This window comes from Stenella coeruleoalba (assembly GCF_951394435.1).
Source record: "Stenella coeruleoalba genome assembly, chromosome: 15".
Classification (NCBI taxonomy): Eukaryota; Metazoa; Chordata; class Mammalia; order Artiodactyla; family Delphinidae; genus Stenella; species Stenella coeruleoalba.
In genome coordinates, this window is record NC_137161.1 from 64,069,625 (window position 1) to 64,085,046 (window position 15,422).

Here is a 15,422-nt window from a genome sequence, read left to right on the forward strand (position 1 = left end):
CGGCTCGGGCAGAATCACAGACAGGCGTCTCCGGGCTGTTGGAGGCCCGTGGTGTGTTCACCTGGCTCCTCTCAGATTTTAACACATGAGTTGATTGCCCACATTTTAAAACCGGGAGATTGCAACTGAAACTCCAGATTTCTAGCTTCTCTTGAAGCCCTCCCACTGAACCTGCAGGCTGCTTGGCCACAATTGTGGGCAGCTGGCGGAACAGCCAGCAGCCCCTAGGCAGAGAGAAACTCAGATGCCACCAGGAAGGCCTGTCCCTTTGCACGAACGTTGGTCTACTCTTTAAAAGAGACGTAAGCAAAGAAAACCCCTGGAGATCTGTAGAGGGGTAAAAAGGCAAGAAAATGAACTATATTTCCAATCAAGAAGGCAGCTCTTTGCTTGACTTGTGTCTTCCATCTTGATTTTTTTTTTTTTTTTTTGCGGTACGCGGGCCTCTCACTGTTGTGGCCTCTCCTGTTGCGGAGCACAGCCTCCGGACGCGCAGGCTCAGCGGCCATGGCTCACGGGCCTAACCACTCCACAGCATGTGGGATCTTCCTGGACCGGAGCACGAACCTGTGTCCCCTGCATTGGCAGGTGGACTCAACCACTGTGCCACCAGGGAAGCCCCCATCTTGATTTTTGACAAGGCTGAAAAGGAGAGGTGAACAGGGTGAAGGCGAGAGGGCCTTCCTTCCTCTCCTGGCACTGGGTATAGCATTCCCAGAAGAGCTAGATAAAAGTTTTTGTCCTTGTTGTTTAATATTCCTTTATCCGGGCAACTTTCAAACATGCACAAGAATATGAGACTAGTATAGTGACCCCCACGGCACCCAGTTTCAACTGTAATCCATTCACCTTGTATCTATACAAGTACAGACTTTCACCCTCTTCCACCAACCCTTGGTGAAGCATTTCCAAGACATCATATAATTGTATCTGCAAATACTTCAGTAAACGTATCTAAAAGGTAAAGTCTCTCTTGGAATTTAACATCAATTTGATTATCACACCCAAAATATTAACAGTCATTCTTAATGCCGTCAAATGTGGAGATCACATATTCCCAGGAGTTTGGGTTTTGAATCAAGATGCATATAAGATACAGGTATGGAGGGAAGACCTCTCTTTAAAACTAGCAATGGCTTCTGTCTCCTTTCCTGTGCCCCTTTCAGTCCTGGGCTTGGTGGCATCCCATCATCTGCTGGGAGAATCTGGACCTTGGAGGAGATCAGGGGAAAGCACAATCCTTGGTTAGTTTACGTAGGATACTCCTGGCACTCTTTGAACCTGAGGAAAATGATGGGGATTAGAAAGATACCAGTTTTCTTTTATTCATAGGGTGGCAGGAATCCAAGGGGGTGATTATGAAGTATCTCTGGCAGACTTTTACTTACTTATTCATTCATTCAAACATTCATTCCACAAACATTTATTAAGCAACTACTATGTTGAGTACTACAAGCACTCCTTGGGCATTCAGTGGAGCATGGATCCTAGCTGGGAGGATAGAATTGGATAATCATGCAAGCGGCACATCATAGTAGGTGTGAACAAACTGTAAAGAAAGGAAGATGGTGTGAGTGGAGGAGGGGCATAACCAGGGGGTCAGAATGGCAGCAGTTCTGAGCTGAGACCTGAAGGATAAGAAGGGATCGGCAGACAAATGGAAAACAGGAAGATCCTTCTAGACGAGGATTTCCCAACCTAGACACGAGTGACATCAGGCTGGATCATTCTGTGTCCTGGGGGCTGCCCTGCTCACTGCTGGCGTTTGGCAGTACCCCTGGCCTCTACCCACTAGATGCCAGCAGTGGGCCCCGCCCCCAATCACTTGTGACAAGCACAGACATCTCCAGATGTTGTTCCCAGAGGAGCAAAATCGCCTCCAACTGAGAACCGTCTGAACAGCCTGGACTCGGGTCAGAGATGAACTAGTTGCTGTTGAGAAATTTAAACACGGCTGGAGTATAATAAACAAAACGCTGAGGAGAGGTGAGTGTAGAGAAGCACAAGGCATGGGTGAGTTAGAACATTCTCCCTCCACCTTCCAAATAAGGACCGCATTCAGAAATATCCCAGCATGCTGAGTGCAGCTGCTAGCGTGGCAGGCACTCCCATCAGGGGTCTAGGGTCTCACTCTCCCACCTCCGGACCTCCTGTGGAGGCCTCAGAGTTCATCTCAGCCTCGGTCAGGTGGTGACACTTGGCCAGAGATCTCAAGGGCAGGTGGGCCAGCCCATGGCCCTTCCCGAAAGAATCTCATCAGGTCTCAGTGCTGCCCCCCAGAGACCCTCTGTTGATTTGCAAGTTGAAGCTGTAACAGCGGCCACTTAGCCAGGTCACCTCGGCCAGGATGTCAGGATTTCTAGCCTTTCGTAGGCAGGAGGATGAGTGCTCAGGCTTCCATCTGATGGCTTAAGGTTTGACTCTGAGTTCTGCCACCTTACGAGCGGGTGACCCTTGGCAAGTAAATTCAATCTTTGTGAAATCAGGTTATAACAATAGAACCGAGCAGAGTTTGGGCACTTAGAAAGCTCAGTAAATGTCAACTGTTAATTCCCATGCTGTCTCCAAGGCTGCACCTCATAACCTCCAAGAAAGATCCAGAAATCCTTTCTCAGACCGTGCGCCGCACCCATTTGGGGGTTCAGAGAAGGGAGTCGTCATTTTTTTAGCTTTAATGCTTCAGTTGTCTCGACATCTCTGTCAGTCTGTGTCTCCTCTGCCCCCCACGGCCCTCATTCCCATGCGCCCCACCCCAAGCTCTTCTGGCCACTCACGTTGCCAGCCTCGTGGCCAGAGGCACTTCACGCATCAGGCACTGCTGCTTCCTCTTGCTGTTGTTTTTGTAAAATCGCCCCACACAGAAACATATGAATTTTGCAGATGAATGGTTTTATCCTGGGCAACTCTGATAAGCTTTCACTTCCCATCTGCCGCTCCATCTGTAGCTTCCAAAACCATGACTTCTCCCCTCCCAGGAAGGATGAGCAAACTTAGGAGCCTTCTCGAAGGGGCGTGAGTGCCCAAGTCAGTAGCTTCTACGAGACTCTGAAAACCTGGGGGGATGGATATCCAAGGGCAGAGGCCACCTGTCGTGGCTGTTCTGAGCTGTTTGTGACTTGACATCGCCTGCCCGATCTGCTGCCTAGTTCTGACTGCTGGCCAGACTCATTGGTCTTCACTGGCCAGTAGCCTCGATGAGACCCTGGACACAGACAGCCTGGCTGCAGAATCTTCCACCACCGACCGGCCGTGTGAATTGGTACAATCAGCTTCAGCCTTCTGCATCTCAGCGTCAGCACCTGAAAGGGGGCACAGTATCAGTACCTACTTCATAGGACAGTTAGGAGGATTAGAGGACGTGTTGCATGTCAAGGGCTGAACACAGTGCCTGACACAGAAAGTGCTCGTTAAATGCAGGCTGTTATTATTAGTGGTGGAGTAGCGTGGACCCCATGGTCTGGACTTCACCGTCAACTGAGTTGCTTTCCTTTTTCCCTTCACTCGTGAGAAGACCAGGAAAATATTTCTTGAACCCACATCTCTTTCAAAAGTGGGAAAATCAGAGTTAGACTTGAAGGCTAAAATGTTTCAAGAGAAGCAGGATAGAACCAACTCATCTATGAATGGGAAGACTGTTCTCATGTTTGGAATATGCAAGCGAAGTGTGTTTAAAGAATCCAGGTCTTCCTCCTTCGCCGTTGATGTGACCGCCTGGCCCACGTAGGCTCTGGTTGGAGATGTTTACGTATCCAGCGTGTGAATGAAAATGGATGCTTTCAAGCACTGAGACCCTACTAGGTCTGGAATCCTCAAAGGACATGATGGTTTTATTTAATATGTTCTATGTACTGAGTAAGGCTGGACACTGCGCTAGCATTCTTCGGTTAGATGGGCCACAGGAAGGGATGAAACCCTAAAGCATTGCGCCGTTGGTCTGCGTGGTTTGGGCCAGTAGCAACAGACCCCACACAGTCTGTCACTGGGCTCTGTGTCCCAGAGCAAATCAGATGTAAAGGCCGAGTGTGTCCACGGCCCCTCTGGGGCTCATATTCTGTCTGTGGTGTATGTGTGCGTGCGTGGGTGCATGCATGCGTGTGTGTAGGTGTGTGCGAGCATGTGGTAGGGGAAAACAGTATTTCAGTTTTTCAAGCTAAACCCAGGATCTACTAATTCTGCCTCTTGGGGATCCACAGCAACAAGGTCTAACCTAGCGGGACCTACCATGTGGATATTTAAGCTACACTTGACCTAGACCCAGACCTCTCTCTTGACATACCACCAGGGACCCAGAGCAGGAACCTAGGAGGTTTTCTGCAGCTCCTCAGCAGGAAAGGCCAGCTCGCACAGACAGGAAGCAGGTGTCCTGGCTTCTTTGCAGCGTCCCCAAGACCAGGGTCTCCATGGCACTGATCAAGCAAGACTAGAGCCCAGATCCAGCAGCTGTTTCCTGTGTACCTACTGTGTGCCAGGCCCTCTGCTGGGACCTTTAACACGTGTGTGTCTTAATCCTCATCCCTTAAAACATGACTTCCAGTGTGTAAAAACGTTTAAAGAGGTTAGTATTCAAACAGAACTTCTAGTGAACCTTGCAGGAAAGTTAAGCCCTTGATAATATTCGGCACAGAGCCTGGTCGCCCTGGGATCTGGGCAGAGGACTCAGGCATCTGTGCACAGTCGATCCCCTGCTTTTCATTCCTCTAGTCAGTTCAGTGGTTCTCGAGTGGGTCACGGAAATCCTGTTGTTAACAGCAAATGCAACCACGGAAAATGCACTTACAGCACTTAGTACATCCCCGGCGTGATTCTAAGTGCTATCCATGGTCCTGACAGCAGTTCCATGAAGTACATACATACTTTGGGGATCCCATTTTTCAGATGAAGAAACTGAGGCACAAAGATGTTAAGGAACTTGACCACAAGGTTCCAGCCAGTGATCTTTTTTTTAAATTGAGGCAAAATTCACTTAACATTAAATTAAGCATTTTAAAGTGCTCAATCCAGTGGCTTTTAGTACATGCACCATGCTGTGCACCCTAGAACCTCCATCTAGTTCCAAAACAATTTCATCACCCCAAGAGGAAGCTCCATCCCGCCCCATTCACCTCCCGCCATGAGCCCCTGTCAATCTCCAATCTGCCTCTCTGGGTTTGCCTACTCTGTATATTTCATATCAATGAAATCGTACAGCGTGTGATGTTTGTGCCTGGCTTCTTTCCCTTAGGATAATATTTTCATGGTTTACCCACCTTGTAGTATGTGCCAATGTTTCATCCTTTTTATGGCTGAATACTATTCCATCGTGTGGCTATACCACGATTTGTTTGCCCACTCATCAGGCGGTAGAGCCGGGATTCTTAAGAGCTCCCCGAAAGCCGTGTCTTTTGGCCAGCCTGGATTGTGCCGTATGTCCCGAGGTGAAGACCTCATCAGGTTGAAGAAGATGCAGGTCCATCACGTGGGACTCTGCACAGCACTGGTACTTAGGGACTTTCGTTGACTGATCCCTGATGATGCTGGGGTCGGGGTAGGGGTGCTGATCTGATGCACCGCCGTCCACAGAAGCCTGGTGACCTTTCCCATTCAGCCTGGCCCACCTCTGCCTAGTTCTAGCAGAAAAGCTCCCAGTGATTCCGGTTGGCTGAGGCAGATTTGAGGTTGAAGATGGAAAGATGGAGGCTTAGGGTCAGAGCTCTAAGCTTCCCTTTTTCCCTTCCTTCTTCTTTCACCATCCAAGCCCCTTCTGAAGGCAGCCTGGGGGTGTCCTGGGGAGGAAAGAGCTCAGGCCTGCCTGTGAGGCCAGCTGAAAATGTCTCGCAGATGAGATCAGGAGACAGGGCTCCTCTGACTTCACTCAGTCATGCAACAGATAATTATTGAGCACCTACTATGTGCCAGACACTGTGCTGGGTACCAGGTGTTCAACGGGAAAGAAGAACATGGTCAGTCCCTGCCCTCATCCTAGTGGTCAAGGGTGCAGACTTAAGCCAGACCAACTGAGCTTGAATCCCAGCTCTTCTGTTTACTAGCTGTGTGAAATTGAACTTGAGAAAAATCGCTTAATATCTCTGGGCCTCAGTTACGTCATCTGTAAAATGGGTACAATAACAGTACCACCCCCATACGGTTGTTAGAGGATGAAACGAGTTAACGTGTGTAATGTGCTTAGTAAGTACTTGGTAAGTACTGTCTGTGTGGCAGCCATTGTTATTGATGGGAGAAGACAGACATTAACCAGAATGATCACACGAGTGAACACGTGGTCACAAAGTGAGGCAAGTATTCTGAAAGGAAGGAGGGATATAAGAGCACTTAGCAAGCAAGCTCACCTGGACCAGGGAGCCTGGGGTGGCCTCCCTGAAGACGCAGCACGTGAACTGAGGTGTGCGAGATGGGTTGGGCTTAGCTAGCGGAAGTGTGCAGGATGATCCTGGGGTAGTGTTCAGGAAAGGGGATGGCATGGGCAAAGGCCTGGTGGGAGGGGGGATGCTGGCATGCCTGAGGAGCTAAAAGAAGGCTGACGTGGCTGAAACACAGCGAGCCAGGGGTTGCCTTACTACCAGGGAGGATGGTCCAGCCAGTTCCTGCAGGGACTTTTGATCACCTGTCCGGTGGTTGAATCCTTAGCCCATGAGCTGTGTGGTTTCAGCGTGAAGTAACCTTATTTACAATGTGGAGGGATCACTTTGGCTACTGTGAAACAAGAGTGTGGAGGGGACGGAGCGGGAAAGGGGAGGCCAGTGAGGAAGGATGAGGGCTGCAGCTGCTGACCTAGAACCACATTCAGGGAGCCCCCTCCTCCCTGCACCTCCGGCAGAGGCCTGAGTCCTGTAAGCCATCGTGAGCTTCCTGAATCCAAGCAGCAGCTCAGCCTTTGAGGCACAGAGCCAGGCCGCCTCCTGTGTGGCGCTCAGGCCCCCCCATCTGCACGGCACAGCCCCATTCTCAGGAGACCCGTAGAGCAGGGCTGGTGCAGAGGACCCAGGACGCCCGGGGGCCTGAGGCCAGAGTTTCAGAAGAGGACTGAGTGTGAGGCAGGAGGGGACAGCTAAGGACTGAGAAAGAAAGTGGCTCGAGACCCCTCTTTGTTCTTTTGGTTTTAATTGTGATAAAACATGCGTAACATAAAATTTACCATTTTCAAGTGTACAGTTCAGTGGTTAAGTACATTTACATGGTTATGCAACCAAGCTCCAGAACTCTTCATCTTGCAAAACTGAAACTCCACACCCATTAAGCAAAACCCCCATCGCCCCTCCCCCAGGCCCTGGCAACCAGCATTCTCTTTTCTGTTTCTGTGGATTTGACTGCTTTAGGTACCTCATGGAAATGGAATCAGACAGTATTTGTCTTTTTGTGACTGGTTTATTTCTTATTCTTTTTAAGGAACATAAACTCCCAAAACAAGGGCCCTGGAACCCTTGGAAGCTTTCAGTAGCTGGTACAACTCTCAGTAGACCCATGAGGTTAGCTACAGGCAGTTGTCTCCCCACAGGATCATAGCCCTCAAATGATTATTCTAGAACTTCTTCCCAGCCCACATCAGTCCCCCTTCTCATTCCCCATCCTTCTGAATAAGACCACCGGTTCACCAGCAGCTGGAAACCTGTGTGCCTTCCATCTCACCACTCCATGGGGGCCTGCATATTCTCATTCTAACCCTGATATCTTTCTCATGTGTGTTTCCACCTATGATTCTTCTATCTCGGCCCAATTCAGACCCTCATTGCTTCACACCTGGGCCTTCAGAGTTCCCCAAGAGGACATAGTCTGAGCCAGACTCTGAAAACAGGCTAGAGCTTCTCCAGGGCCGTTCGGAAAAGCAGCGGCCACTACCCTCTCTGGGAGCAGCTTGCAGGATATAATCATTTATTTACTCAAGCAAGTGTGCAGTTCACTTACCGACTGGGTGTTGAGCCAGGCTGAGTGCCAGACACTGTGCTAGGGACTGGGAGGTGCAGCAGAGGAACGGACTCGCTCATTCACTGAGGGGGTTTACAATCTATGGGAGAAATGGTGATGACTTCAGTAAAGTCATGTTGGGGTGCCGTGATGGGGAATAAGAAGGGGGTCCTACTTTAAGGAGCATGGTCAGGGAAGATGAGATGCTTTTAAAGAGTGCTGTTTAAGCCAACTCCTGAAATGGGGCCCACTGTGCAAAAGAGGGAGTGGAGGTACCAGGTGAAGGGGAACAGCACATGCAAGGGCCCTGAGGCAGGGAAGAGCCCAGCGCGTCCAGGAACTAAAGAGAAGAGAAGTAGGTGGAGCAGAGTGATGGAGGCGGGGGGTGGAGCAAGGGGAGTTTGGAGAAACACAGGAGCCCTCTGACTCCTCCTTCTGCCCACCTGCCTCTGCTCTCCGTGCCCTTAGCCTGTGTCGTGGGTTCCTCAGGCTGCTGTACGAAATGACCACTAACTGGGTATCTTAAAACAACAGAAATTTATTCTCTCACAGTTCTGGAGGCTCAAAGTCTGAAATCAAGGTTTCTGCAGGCCCGCGTTTCCTCTACTGGCTGTAAAGGGAAACATTTCTTGCCTCTTCCTAGTTGCTGGTGGTCACCGTCAGCCCTTGGTGTTCCTTGCCTGGTAGATGCGTCACTTCAATCTCTACCCCCATCTTCATTTGGCCTTCTTTCCTGTATGTCTGTCTCTCTTCTCATGACCTTTTTATAAGGACACCAGTCATTGGAGTTAGGGCCCACCCTAGTCATCTTAACTAATTACATCTACAAAAATCCTATTTCCAAATAAGGTCACCTTCTGAAGTTCCAAGTGGATATGAATTTGGGGAGGGGAAACACCCTTAAACCCGGTACAGCCTCCCTCCGCCCCTTGCTGGGCCTGCCCGCAGCTGCTCTGCGGGAGGGGACGGTGCTGTCCTGGGTCTCCAGCAGCATCTGGAGTGGGCATTGCTGGGAGCCCCCTCTGAAGGCAGCTCTTTCAAGGAACCCATCCTCTCAGCTCTGTGTGGGGATGGAGCTGACGTTCTCCAGTTCCTTCATTCAATAATCATTTCCCGAGCACCTACCAACCTCCGGACCCTGGGGGACAGCAGACAGCAGGACAGACAGGGTCCCTGCCACAGGGAGCATGGCATCCCGTGACATGGTTCTCAATGAGGGAAAATCAGAGTTCTGTGTGATTCCCAGAAATTTCCTCTAAAACATCTTTCAAGTATCAGGTTCTTTAAAATATTAGGACTCCAACCCAGACCAGTTGAATATAAATTCCTTACGGGAAGCAAGAATCTATCTCTTTTTTAAAGCTCCCCAGGTGATTGGAATACACAGAGAGAGTTGCAGATTATTGGTCTGGGGGAGACATAGACATTCATCCCTTAATTACAGTAATAAATAGCAAGGTGAGTGCTAGGGTGGAAAATATGTTAACCTCACTACTTCGTGGGAGGTCATATTTGGCAGCCCGACACCCGATCTCTGGGTGCGACCATCTCTCTTGTTGGCTGCTTTCTCAGCATCCAGCCACTTTTATTCTTTGGATGATCAGAGATGCGCATCCTCTTTCCTGAGACCCCAAAACCCACGTGGACACCATCCAAGGAAAGCTCCGCCCAGATAATGTGTGAGTCGGAAAGGGTGTGTCCACTCAGGCTGTTGGTCGCGAGGGAACTGGAAAAACATGCCAGTAATTATGCCGTTAACAGTTCTGTTTGCATCGAGTAGCAAAATAATCATTTCCTCAGCCCTGTTATTTTCCAGCCTGACGGGTCGCACTCCTGCCTTTGCAGAAACTCAGTTTGCTTTCCCCTTGCTGGCCCGTCTGGGTCTCCTGAGCTGTACTCTCGGTTGGACAGCTCTTCAGCCTTTCTGGAGGTGAGGACCGACCCAGAGCATCCCCTGGACAGAGGGAGGCTGGAGTTCTCATGGGACACAGATGAAAAGCACCGAGACTCCTCAGAAAGTCAAGGTAGAACACTGTGTTGGTTAAAGTAGGTAAGGAAGGACATTCCTGGGAGGATGTAGGGAGTTCACATAATCGGTACAGAAGGTGGCAGGACACAAGGCAAGAATGACATGACGTTTTTTACCCAAGGGATACCGCCATTTGGCTTAAATACTTCCCAGCCATATTGTATGTTTGCTGTTTTTGTTTTCCCTTCTTTCATTACTGAGAAAAGTTCAGTCCTGGGGAAAGGAGGTGGATGGTTTTATCTTGAGTCATGTGTCCTGGCTTTGGCCAGCAGGGCAGAGCACTTCAGACATTCCTTCCTTCCTTCCTTCATCCATCGCACGCTTATTGAGGCCCTACTGGTTGCCAGGCAGTGCTCTAGACCTGCGCTGTCCAGTGGAACTTACTGTGCTGATGCCCAAGTGCAGTAGCCACCAGCCACATGTGGCTACTGAGAGCTTGAAATGTGCTTTGTGGGACCAAGGAACCAAATCTTCAGTGTGATTTGATTTTAATTTAAATGTAAACAAATAACATACTAAGCGGCACAGTCCTTGATGCTCGAGATGGAGTAGTAAAGAAAATGATTTTAAAAACTCCTGCCCTTGTGGACCTTGTCGTGGGGCAGGAATACTTCCACTAGAGAGAATTGCACTGCTGTTAGCAAACAAGAGAGAGTGGATGCTACCAGCTCAGAAACAAATGTGATCTCTATGCTCTGCCAGTTTGATGGTCTCACCACATCCCAGACTGACCATGCCATGAATTTTGTAAGGTATTTTCTTCCTAACTCCTCCCTCCTCAGATCTCATAGTTCTTCCTCTTGGCAGAAGCTCTCTACGTGTCCATTGATGGGACATTTCCAGCCCTAGGCATCTTCCTGTCCAGTGCATTGAGCATGTTTGCGTCTCGAGAAAGCTTCAATGATGTGGCTTGTCCACCAGTGGCAAAGGGCAGGGATGCTGTGCACTCTGGGATGCTCTAAGCACATCCAAGTGCACCCTGGGAATTTGAGTGTGAGCCCAGGTGGCCCACAATGTGGGCGATCAGCACTGCAGAGCCTGTTATTCTTCCCCTGCCTCCCCCTCACATGTAACTGCAGATGGAGATTATCCTCAAGGGCATTGTAGAGGAACGGCATGTCTTAAAAGGTCAAGTGGGATAAAGGAGGGGAGTTTCTACCCCTTTTTATTGATGATAGCAGAGACTTAGATGAACATGGACCCAATGGACAGGGTTAAGGTCCAGTTGTTGGGTGGATAGATGGAAACTCTGTGCGTTTCATCATCATCATCATTCATTTCCTTCCTCCCACTTGCTGCCACTTTGAATCATTGCCCAGCACGGAGAATGGTCACTAGTGGCCTCTCAGAATAGTTGCCCGGGGAAGCCCTTCACGATCTGCCAGGCTGCAGTGGTTGATAATATTCGCTAGCATTTCATGAGTCTAGTCGGCCCCTGTATCCACAGGTCCACAGCCAGGTGGTTTGGTTGTGGAACCCGCAGTTATGGAGGGCCGACTGTAAGAGACTGAGCATCCTCGGATTTTGGTAGGTGCGCAGTGGGTCCTGGAACCAGTCCCCTGCCTATGCTGAAGGATGGCTGTATTCACCGTATGTGGCATCCTGAGCCAGAAGATTTCCATGTGTTACCTAAAGTCACAGAAACCCCAGAAGGTAGAGGCTACGTCTGCATCCCATTTTACAGATGAAGAAACCGAGGCCGAGAGAAGTTAAGGAATTTGCCCTGTGCCTCACAACTGGTGGGGGTCAGAACCAAGATTCACTCATGCTTCCGGGGGAAAAAGGAAAGATAACCTGAGTTCTTCACCAATAGGTCGTATTGCACCCACTGAGCTGTTGTGGACCAAAGCTCTCCTGCTCATTCCTTCCCCATCTAAACCCTCGCTCTCTTCATCTGGAAGAGAATCCGGGTGGCAAAGATGTCCAATAACCAAGAGAGGAGCAGTGCACATCAGAACCTGAATCCAGAGCCACCAGCATTCAGCCGTCATTTTCTGTTTTGGTCCCCACAGCATCCCCAGGGGGCTGGCACGGAGAAGGGCACTGAGGCTCAGTGGGTTTGAGTGACTTGCCTGAAGTCACACAGCTTGGCAGTGGCCCAGCCTGGTTTGAAGGCAGGTGCAGGTGACTCGCAAATGCACCCTCTTTCGGCTTTGCGCAGCTGCCCCACTGTGAGGCTGGCCGGCGGTGGACCCCAGGGGAAAAAGCCAATCACAACAGCGCAAACCGCACCACGTGACCACCATGGCTCGTGTGGTCCCATTTCCACACTTGTGGGCTGTCTCCCTCTGGCTGATGGAAGATCGGGCTTTACCAGTTGTGTTTGCTGTAAGCGTGGACGGAGGAACCAGCTGTTCTGCATTAGCTGGGAACGCCTAGCTTTCAAATTCCTTTATAATCCTGTCCCTTTTTATCTCAGACCGTCCAGACCCCTCCCCAAACTGCCAAACTGCAGAGCTGAAGGAATTCTCACTCGTTTAAACCTTAGCCTCAAGCAGCGTAATTAAGAACGAATGGCTGCCATCCCTCCAAAAGTGTGCAGTTGTTCCATTGCAGAATCGAAACGATGCTGGCGTGTTCTGCGCCATCACTCGCTCCACGAGGGCACGTGAGTGAGCACGCAGTGTCATCCTGACCTGGATTTGAATCCTCTCTCCAGCCCCTTCCACCTGTGTGATCTCAAGACAGGTGAATCCAACCTTCCTGAGTCTCGATTTTCTCACCTGTAAGAGGGAGATGATAGTGTTACCAACGGCCAGGTGGGAATCCAAGGTCTGCCTGAGGTCCAGCTCTGCAAGCTGTCTGATATGCAACCAGGCGTGGGCACAAAGGCTCAGGCCTGGCACCCACGTGCGTCCTCGTGTTCATCTCTCGCACCGTCTAAACGTTGGGCCCAGGATGCTCAGCCATGGTAATGGCACTGAGGAGACAGAGATGGCCGGGTCCGCCAGGGAGACCACCTGGTTCCATGAACGGAAGAGGCAGAAGAAGAAAGCATGACTGATTCAGGCCCCAAGTGTTCAGATGCAGCCTAGGTTTGAGGCAAGAAACATGAGAAAAAGTAGTGGAATCCAGGTAGGGGCTTTCACCAAACAGTAACCCAGCCCACTAGTAACCATGCCCAAGCAATCTCTCCGGCCCTGAGTAATCATACCATCAGTTCCTCTCCCTTCGGGTAAACCTAAGGAGATGGGCAGAGGAGGGCCTGATATGCGAAGCAAGGCCAGAGCCCTCTCCCCACCACACTTTCCTCCTAGGGTCATTATAAAAATGAGAGATAGTAAAATACAGGGCCCAGTGCAGAGTTGGGCATTTATTACAAGTTCCGAGAAAATGGGTCTCTTATTGTTCTTCTTATGATAGCTAGAAATCCTGGACAGTTATTCGTTCTGCACCAAAATCATGGTCTGGCCTTTTTTTTTTTTTTTTCTGTTAAAAGCTTGTTTTTTTTTTTAAATTTATTTATTTATTTATTTATGGCTGTGTTGGGTCTTCGTTTCTGTGCATGGGCTTTCTGTAGTTGTGGCAAGCGGGGGCCACTCTTCATCGCGGTGCGCAGGCCTCTCACTATCGCGGCCTCTGTTGTTGCAGAGCACAAGCTCCAGACGCACAGGCTCAGTAGTTGTGGCTCACGGGCCCAGTTGCTCCGCGGCATGTGGGATCTTCCCAGACCAGGGCTTGAACCCGTGTCCCCTGCATTGGCAGGCAGATTCTGAACCACTGCGCCACCAGGGAAGCCCTGGTCTGGCCTTTTTTGTGGTCAGTCTGTAGTTGAGCAGCCCGGCCCCCATTGCCCCTCCCTGCTGCAAGGCTGTTTGAAAAGAGCCTTGGTGTTGATCAGCTTGCTCGACTGCAATGGGCTGAAGCAACACTCTTGAGTCATCGCAGCTGCAATCTCTCCAAAGTTCTACCTTAGACCTCCTCTTCAACCTCACTTCCCCCACCCCATCACCAGGCTCAAACGATCTGTCCCTGACCAGCCTGTTGGCCACTATAAGGCTCCCAGGCAGTTTCTGAATGTGTCAGATGTCAGCTCTGACATCTGGGTGGGTCCCAGCCTGGGAAACAGTCACGGAGTAGATGCCAAGGCAGAGAGCAGAGTCGCAAGCCTCCTCCCACACACTCTTGTCCATCTGAAGAGAAACAGCCCCACTGAGGCCAGATTGGACACCTAACCTGGATTCCAGCCCTGGCCCAGTGCCCATAACACTGCTTAGTCGGAAAGTGGAGAGTGGGAAAGAGGAGGCCGTTTGGTGGTGCTGGCCAGCCTTCCCAGGGTAGGGCCCGAGTGGAATCCCACATCAGTGTTTTGTTCCCTCATGGAGGAGGGATGGAAACTGTGTCCCCGAGAGCCGCCGGCTGTCTCCTGTGTCCTTTCCTCCCCCAAGAGAAGGAGTGTCCTGGGTGCAATTTGATTGTGTTCATCAGTCAACATTACTTGGCAAACCCAGCCAGGGGCACAAACGTTGCCACTCCTTTCTGCGCATAAATGTGCTCTTTGAGATGCTGGAATGTGGTTTAAGGCCAAGCAGTTTTTTTATTACAGAGTCAATCTTTGTTTAAAACTTTGCCGCCCTGGGGAAGTTTCTAACAAGTTACTTTAAACAATGCATTCTCTGAACACCTACAGCTAAATGGTCCCATTAATCCAAACTGCTCTGCGGGGATGCGGTGCAGCAGAGGGCAGTGTCCGAGATGGGCTTCACTGAGAGCGACGGCTGCAGAGCCGAGGTGCGGCTTGTCGTGAATTGATCTGCCAGGAGATGCCCGCTCCCCCAGTGTCCCCGTCTCTGTTCATCCAGCCCCAAGTGTGCGCAGGGTGCTGTGCCAGTGCCTGTGGTCTCACTTCATCCCTCAGCTACCGGTGAGGCAGGACCTCATCACTCCCATTTGAGAGACAAGGGATGTGAGGACTCACCCAAGGTCACTCATCTACTGAGAGATGGAGCTCAGGCTTCAACCCACTTGTCCTTAACCACAAGCCGGGGCTTCCCAAGTCTTAGCCGCAGTAAGCCAGATGATTTAAAGGAGTACGCAGTTGAGTTTTTGAAAATGGCAATATTTATCTATATTAACACGTGTAAGGAAAAACTAGCATGCCCCAGCTTTCTGAAGTTGAAGTTTTCTTTTTAAAAAAATAGTTGATCTAAATAAGAAAATATTAATAAAGCAAAATACAAGGGGTGAGTGGTTCTTCGAGTATTCAACAAGTATTTATTGAGTGTCTACTATGTATGCCAGGCACTTTTCTGGGGGCTGGGATACAACAATGAATAAAGCATATTCATGGTGTGCCCACCACCCCACCCGGTGCCGATGAGAGAAAGAGACAATAGATAAGAGAATGGGTAATGTGCAGAGTGGAAATATGTCTGAGGAAAATTACAGCATCGGAAAGAGAAGGGAGGGTGGGCCAGGAAGGCGCTTTGATAAGGTGGATATGCCAAAAAGTTGTGAGAAAAATGTATGAATGACCAAAAAAAGAGGAACAGCA

At 50.1% G+C, this 15,422-nt stretch overlaps 1 protein-coding gene across 5 annotated transcripts in view; it reads left to right on the forward strand.

The window, feature by feature from the left end:
• The window catches only part of XYLT1 (xylosyltransferase 1), a 492,695-nt gene that overhangs the window by 415,792 nt on the left and 61,481 nt on the right, over positions 1-15,422 (forward strand). The window lies entirely within an intron of this gene.